Raw genomic sequence first — 8869 nt, forward strand, 5'->3', positions numbered from 1 at the left:
ACTTATTCTGCTATGTAAATAATAAAATACTTAAACATTTCAGACCGTTGTTTTCAGTTTTGTTCATATTCGCTTATTTACTTTCATAACAGGACATAAATACAATTAAGCATCATGGAACAAGAATCCGTGTACCACTTGGTATCATTTGAAAGAGCTTTGATTGCTGATTAATATGTGAAATAAATGAGCTAAAACAGTGTACTACCAATATGTATATGAAAAACTACAGAAACAAGCTCAGTAGCCAAAAATTTAAACATAAACCCCGTTTAATGGCATAGGGTAAACGCCAAGGACATAAAACATCAAATACAATTACAAACCAGAAACATAGAACAACAGCACAAAACTCAACAAAAAATACAGTACATATATACTATATGTATATAACAATTGGTGTGTTTATCAAGGATTGTTAGGAACCGCCTTGAAACGGTCAGTAAAATGTTAATTTACTGGGAGTTTTAACCAGTTTGTGTGCACAACATCACTCTTATCCCGACTATCCCGAATGAAGTAAAAACGTCGTGGCATGTATTCTTTCCTGTTGGGTTTGAGTTAATTTATATTCGCTCTCGGGCAAAGCCCATTCGGCGAGTGTTCCGATGAGATTGTTAGTCATATTAGGTTTTTGGAGCATAGTGTGCATACAGAATGTTACCCTTGTTAGAGCTTACCTGGCCCCAATTTCACGAAAGTTCTTAAGTCACTTATAACACGATTAAGCTTATCTCACTATTTGTGTTTCCTTATAAATTGTGTTGTATAATAATTTTTTTTAGAGATTTTAGACTTTAAATAAGAATTATGTTGATGATAGTCACAACAAACAATTTTTCATTCATCGAAATTAAATTTAAGTATGTATTTTGGCTAAGTGAAATAAGCTACTTAAGCCTGTTAAGCTTAAGATTTTACGAGAAATTGAGGCCTGGTTCCTAAACGCACACCCGTTTATATTACCGCTAAACGGACCCTCCCCCCTCCCCCGCCAATTTAACGTCCCTGCCGGAAGGCGATTAGGGTGTTTAGTGGTGCAGCGGGGAATCGTACCTGCGACCCCTGTATTTACAGTCAAGAGTGTAACCAGTGTATATCACCGCTAAACAAGACCCCCATTTTACGTCCCAGCCGGACAGCGATTAGGGTGTTTAGTGGTGCGGCGAGGAATGCGAAATGCGACCCCTGGATTTACAGTCCATAGTGTGACCTCATTTCTTAAATGGACTCTGCTTTGTCTACAATTTGCTCAACAATATGCAATTAATACTGGTACACTATTGTTTCCCAACCCCTCATTTTGCAAATGGACTGTGTTTTGTTCACTATTTACTCAGCAATATGCAATTGGTACTGGCACACTACATGTCAGTGCGAGTTTTTGTCCATGTTTTTGGCTTAATTATAGTATTCATTCTGTGATTACCATTATCCTATGCTTTTATCTTAAGACAACTCTTTAGAGACCAGCATTATGATAAACTGCATTAGCCTATGATTTTATTTTGAGACAACTCTTTGGAAACCAGCGTTATTATAAGCTGCATTGACTCCCCTTCGCTGATAATGCTCCCAGCGATCTAAAACAAATTCACAACACAGCAGCCTCGTGGTTCTTTTCTCATATATATTGAAATGTACAATTTCCAAAAAAATATATTCTGTAGACCAACATTTTATCTTTAATTATGCTGACTTTTGAAAACTGTTAAAGGAGCGCAATAAAGGTTGATGCAAAATTCTGTTTTCATCACCCACATTTTGTAAATATAGTGTCCCTTAAAGGGACTGTCTCACAGATTTGCACCAAAAAAGTTTTTTTCTGTAATACATCTCCGGACAATTATCAGATAGAATTACGCTTTGACCTCAAAATTGCCCAATAAGTACCAAAATGTTAAAACAAAATGTGTCGGAGACCGGCTTCGAACCCGCGTCGCCAAAATTGAAGACTAATGTCTTCCCTTCTGCGCTATCAAGGGTTACACAAAAGAGGTGACATAATTAAGCTATAAACCTACCTCGGTAATATCACGTGATAACACCGACTAGCCAATCACGCATAATGAATGACTTCTTACCCGGTAGACATACACAATAAAAAAATTAATGGCGAAATACGAAATAACTGCTAAACTTAAATAAATTGTAAACTATGTAGTACTTCAATAAGTAAATTTCAATGCATTGTACACATCGATGCAAAGTTTATGTCATTTTTCGACAATATTATTTTTTTTCGCTATTTTTTTCATCTGTGAGACAGTCCCTTTAAAATCAATCCTACGTTTTAAAAAGCTGGTATTAGCTATCGAATTTGCGATATTGTTTTCATTGATTTTCAAGTAAATTCTGAAAGGGCAGTAACCTATGACTATATATTTCTACCAAAAATAAAATCATCAAAAAGCAATAGCATAGCCCTGGAAGCCACGACTAGCCCAGTGCAAACTTGGACACAAAACTGTTAAGTAGTCTTGGCAAATTATTATTTCATGTCAATGTCTCGAATTTTGTAACCTGCGACAGTGCGATGTGTAGCGGTCGTGGGTATTCGTATATGAAGTTTCGTGCGACGTGTTGCGGTCGTGGGTAGTCGTATATGAAGTTTCGTGCGACGTGTTGCGGTCGTGGGTAGCCATATATGAAGTTGCGTGAGACGTGTTACGGTCGTGGGTATTCGTATATGAAGTTGCGTGCGACGTGTTGCGGTCGTGGGTATTCGTATATGAAGTTGAGTGAGACGTGTAGCGGTCGTGGGTAGTCGTATATGAAGTTGAGTGCGACGTGTTGCGGTCGTGGGTAGTCGTATATGAAGTTGAGTGCGACGTGTTGCGGTCGTGGGTAGTCGTATATGAAGTTGCGTGCGACGTGTAGCGGTCGTGGGTAGTCGTATATGAAGTTGCGTGAGACGTGTTACGGTCGTGGGTATTCGTATATGAAGTTGCGTGCGACGTGTTGCGGTCGTGGGTAGTCGTATATGAAGTTGAGTGTGACGTGTAGCGGTCGTGGGTAGTCGTATATGAAGTTGAGTGCGACGTGTTGCGGTCGTGGGTAGTCGTAAATGAAGTTGCGTGCGACGTGTTGCGGTCGTGGGTAGTCGTATATGAAGTTGCGTGCGACGTGTAGCGGTCGTGGGTAGTCGTATATGAAGTTGCGTGCGACGTGTTGCGGTCGTGGGTAGTCGTATATGAAGTTGCGTGCGACGTGTTGCGGTCGTGGGTAGTCGTATATGAAGTTGCGTTGGAGGTGTTGCGGTAGTAGGTAGTCGTTATCGATGTCAAATCTCAACCACAATTTCAAAAGTGTTCTTTCTCTTAGAATATGCTAAAAAAACTCTCGAGCAAAAACGTATGTTATTCATTTCTCATAATAATGAGTTGTGCTAGGTTAAGTTTTAAGCTGTAAGATATTTTATCAGAAATATTGAAGAAACTTTAAAATCCGAACAAAACGAAACACATTCGTTTCCAGGAGTGTTCTTACGGTTTGCGAATTGGATTCCCAATATATCTTTGAGATGCAAATAATGTGTAGACTTCTGACTCCAAACAGCCAATCATGGTTGTGCAATAGTCACAAACTACCTTATGTCTATCTTTGATACTTCTGGCAAAATTGCCAATCATGGCTGTACAATGTTCATGAAAAACCTTGTGTCTGAGTTTTAGACTCCCGAAAAAACTGCTAATCTTGGCTATGCAATATGCACAAATTATCTTGTGTCTGAGTTGAAGACTACTGACCAAACAGCCAATCATGGTTGTGCAATAGTCACAAAATACATTGTGTCTGAGTTTTGAGCTTCTGTCCGAGCTGTTAATCATGGCTGTACAATGTTCACAAAATATTGTGTTTTTGAATTTTAGACCCCTGACCAATCTGCCAATCATGGCTGAGCAATTTTCACAAAACATCTTGTGTCTGAGAGACTCCTGACCAAACTGCCAATCATGGCTGAGCAATTTTCACAAAACATCTTGTGTCTGAGAGACTCCTGACCAAACTGCCAATCATGGCTGAGCAATTTTCACAAAATATCTTGTGTCTGAGTTTAAGACTCCTGACCAAACTGCCAATCATGGTTATGCAATTTTCACAAAATATATTGTGTCTGAGAGACTCCTGACCAAACTGCCAATCATGGTTGAGCAATTTTCACAAAATATCTTGTGTCTGAGTTTAAGACTCCTGACCAAACTGCCAATCATGGTTGAGCAATTTTCACAAAATATCTTGTGTCTGAGTTTAAGACTCCTGACCAAATCATGGTTGTGCAATACTTACAAAATATCTTGTGTCTGAGTTGTAGAGCCTGAGTAATCTGCAAATTATGGTTGTGCAATATTCACATATTTCCTTATCTCTGAGTTTTAGACTCCTGACCAATCCGCAAATTATAGCTGTGCAATATTCACAAAATACCTTGTGTCTGAGTTTTAGACTGCAGACCGATATGCCAATTTTGGCTGTGCAATATTCATAAAATACATTGTGTCTGAGTTTATGACTGATGGCCAAACTGCCAATATTCACTGGTCAATATTCATAAAATACATTGTGTCTGAGTTTATGACTCAAGACAAAACTGCCAATCATGGCTTCGCAATTTTCACAAAATACCTTCAATTCAGTAAGAAGCTTTATTCACTGGTCATAAACAGATAGATTTGCTGTCATAATTATTCCCTGATCATGAACATAAAGTATAGCTCTTAGATCTTATTCCACTGATGAAAATAGCTGTAAGAGCATTTTACTGACCATTGATTTTAAGTTCAGGGGATAGTTGCCATTTACACTAGTCAGAAGGATATTGTTCAACTGGTATGAGCTGTTTTCACTGACCATAAACAGATAGTTCAGCTGTTAAAATCTTTTTCAATGATCATAATCAAAAAATCCAGCTGTTAAAACATTTTTTTTCTGACCATGAAATGCTTGTTTAGGTGCAAGCTGAATTATACTTGTCACTGGCCATAAATCGATACAGTCGAAACTCGCTATGTCGAATCCCGATGTGTCGGTTACTTCGAACTCCTTTGGAGTATTTTGTGTTCATTCAGACATGTTCTGTTTTTTCGGTAATATCGAAGGGTTCGTTACCTCGAAGTAATTTCCGAGGCCCAAACGACTTCGACTTAGCGAGTTTTGAAGGCAATTCAGCTGTCAGATCTTTTTGCAGTAATCATAAACAGATTGTTCAGCTGTCATAGTTATTTTCACAAGTCGTTAACATAAAGGTCAATTTTTCAATATAGATTTGCAGAAAGTTGAGCAGTTGCAGCTTTTTCACTGATCATAACCGGATAGTTCGGCTATGCAGCTTTTTGTTTGATCATTAACGGATCGTTCAGCTATAAGTAACTTTTTCAGTGATCCGAAAGATTCTTCAGCTATTAACTGTTTCTTTGTAAAGGCTTAAAATTCGAGACAGTAAGGTGAAAAAACATCTTTAAAATCGGAATACTAAAACATAAGAACATATATATTTGTAAAAGATCATTTGATTTTAGTTATATTTTGCCTATTTAAAGGGTCTAGTTCACTTAATTCAGATTCAGTCACGATTTACCTGCTAATTACTTTTGAAATGTGAACAAAGCTTGTTGGCGTCGGTTGACTTATATTTTTAATATTTTAATTATTGATAAATATTGGGGATAATTACGATCTTAAGTATTACTTGTATTATTTATAAGGCTTAAGTTTAAAACTTGTTGATTAATGTCGGAGTAAGTGTCAGGTTAAGGCCAAAAAAAAAACTAGTTAAAGCCCCCTGTAGAAACTCGTGCATTAGTAAACTCCTGGTTCACTGACCGTTCCAAGGTTGTAATCCTGTCATTTATCAGTAAAACCATTTTGAAGGGTGTGCGGTGTGTTCGTGGTGTTTGTATAGTATGTATGTAGTGTTTGTATAGTATGTATGTAGTGTTTGTATAGTATGTATGTAGTGTTTGTATAGTATGTATGTAGTGTTTGTATAGTATGTATGTAGTGTTTGTATATTATGTATGTAGTGTTTGTATAGTATGTATGTAGTGTTTGTATAGTATGTATGTAGTGTTTGTATAGTATGTATGTAGTGTTTGTATAGTATGTATGTAGTGTTTGTATAGTATGTATGTGGTGTTTGTATAGAATGTATGTGGTGTTTGTATAGTATGTATGTAGTGTTTGTATAGTATGTATGTAGTGTTTGTATAGTATGTATGTGGTGTTTGTATAGTATGTATGTGGTGTTTGTATAGTATGTATGTGGTGTTTGTATAGTATGTATGTAGTGTTTGTATAGTATGTATGTGGTGTTTGTATAGTATGTATGTGGTGTTTGTATAGTATGTATGTGGTGTTTGTATAGTATGTATGTGGTGTTTGTATAGTATGTATGTGGTGTTTGTATAGTATGTATGTGGTGTTTGTATAGTATGTATGTGGTGTTTGTATAGCATGTATGTGGTGTTTGTATAGTATGTATGTGGTGTTTGTATAGAATGTATGTGGTGTTTGTATAGTATGTATGTAGTGTTTGCATAGAATGTATGTGGTGTTTGTATAGTATGTATGTGGTGTTTGTATAGTATGTATGTGGTGTTTGTATAGTATGTATGTGGTGTTTGTATAGTATGTAAGTGGTGTTTGTATAGTATGTATGTAGTGTTTGTATAGTATGTATGTGGTGTTTGTATAGTATGTATGTGGTGTTTAATTCTGAATGTTGGACTACAAGTACTTGGCTTTTCCCTGTAGTTCTTATTGTTTTATTCTGAATGATGGACTACAAGTACTTGGCTTTTCCCTGTAGTTCTTATTGTTTAATTCTGAATGATGGACTACAAGTACTTGGCTTTTCCCTGTAGTTCTTATTGTTTAATTCTGAATGATGGACTACTTGTACTTGGCTTTACTCTGTAGTTCTTATTGTTTAATTCTGAATGATGGACTACAAGTACTTGGCTTTTCCCTGTAGTTCTTATTGTTTAATTCTGAATGATGGACTACAAGTACTTGGCTTTTCCCTGTAGTTCTTATTGTTTTATTCTGAATGATGGACTACAAGTACTTGGCTTTTCCCTGTAGTTCTTATTGTTTAATTCTGAATGATGGACTACAAGTACTTGGCTTTTCCCTGTAGTTCTTATTGTACAATTCTGAATGTTGGACTACACGTACTTGGCTTTTCCCTGTAGTTCTTATTGTTTAATTCTGAATGAAGGGTTACAAGTACTTGGCTTTTCCCTGTAGTTCTTATTGTACAATTCTGAATGTTGGACTACAAGTACTTGGCTTTTCCCTGTAGTTCTTATTGTTTTATTCTGAATGATGGACTACAAGTACTTGGCTTTTCCCTGTAGTTCTTATTGTACAATTCTGAATGTTGGACTACAAGTACTTGGCTTTTCCCTGTAGTTCTTATTGTTTTATTCTGAATTACGGACTACAAGTACTTGGCTTTTCCCTGTAGTTCTTATTGTTTAATTCTGAATGATGGACTACCTGTGCTTGGCTTTTCCCTGTAGATCTTATTGTTTAATTCTGAATGATGGATTACTTGTACTTGGATTTTCCCTGTAGTTCTCATTGTTTAATTCTGAATGATGGACTACAAGTATTTGGCTTTTCCCTGTAGTTCTTATTGTTTAATTCTGAATGATGGACTACTACTACTTGGCTTTTCTTGTAGTTCTTATTTTTTAATTCTGAATGATGGACTACTTGTACTTGGCTTTTCACTGAAGTTCTTATTGTTTAATTCTGAATGATGGACTAGTAGTACTTGGCTTTTCCCTGTAGTTCTTATTGTTTAATTCTGAATGATGGACTACTAGTACTTGGCTTTTCCCTTTAGTTTTTATTGTTTAATTCTGAATTACGGACTACATGTACTTGGCTTTTCACTGAAGTTCTTATTGTTTAATTGTGAATGATGGACTACAAGTACTTGGCTTTACCCTGTAGTTCTTATTGTTTAATTCTGAATGATGGACTGTTAGTACTTGGTTTTACACTGAAGTTCTTATTGTTTAATTCTGAATGATAGACTACTAGTACTTGGCTTTTCCCTGTAGTTCTTATTGTTCAATTCTGAATTAAGGACTACTTGTACTTGGCTTTTCCCTATAGTTCTTATTGTTTAATTCTGAATGATGGACTACTAGTACTTGGCTTTTCCCTATTGTTCTTATTGTTTAAATCTGAATTACGGACTACATGTACTTGGCTTTTCCCTGTAGTTCTTATTGTTTAATTCTGAATGATGGACTACATGTACTTGGCTTTTCCCTGTAGTTCTTATTGTTTAATTCTGAATGATGCACTACTTGTACTTGGCTTTTCCCTGTAGTTCTTATTGTTTAATTCTGTATGATGGACTACATGTACTTGGCTTTTCCTGTAGTTCTTATTGTTTAATTCTGAATGATGCACTACTTGTTCTTGGCTTTTTCCTGTAGTTCTTATTGTTTAATTCTGAATGTTGGACTACAAGTACTTGGCTTTTCCCTGTAGTTCTTATTGTTTTATTCTGAATGTTGGACTACAAGTACTTGGCTTTTCCCTGTAGTTCTTATTGTTTTATTCTGAATGTTGGACTACAAGTACTTGGCTTTTCCCTGTAGTTCTTATTGTTTAATTCTGAATGATGGACTACAAGTACTTGGCTTTTCCCTGTAGTTCTTATTGTTTAATTCTGAATGATGGACTACTAGTACTTGGCTTTTCTCTGAAGTTCTTATTGTTTAATTCTGAATGATGGATTACTAGTACTTGGCTTTTCACTGAAGTTCTTATTGTTTAATTATGAATGATGGACTACAAGTACTTGGCTTTACCCTGTAGTTCTTATTGTTTAATTCTGAATGATGGA

This window comes from Mya arenaria, chromosome 17 (assembly GCF_026914265.1).
Source record: "Mya arenaria isolate MELC-2E11 chromosome 17, ASM2691426v1".
NCBI lineage: Eukaryota > Metazoa > Mollusca > Bivalvia > Myida > Myidae > Mya > Mya arenaria.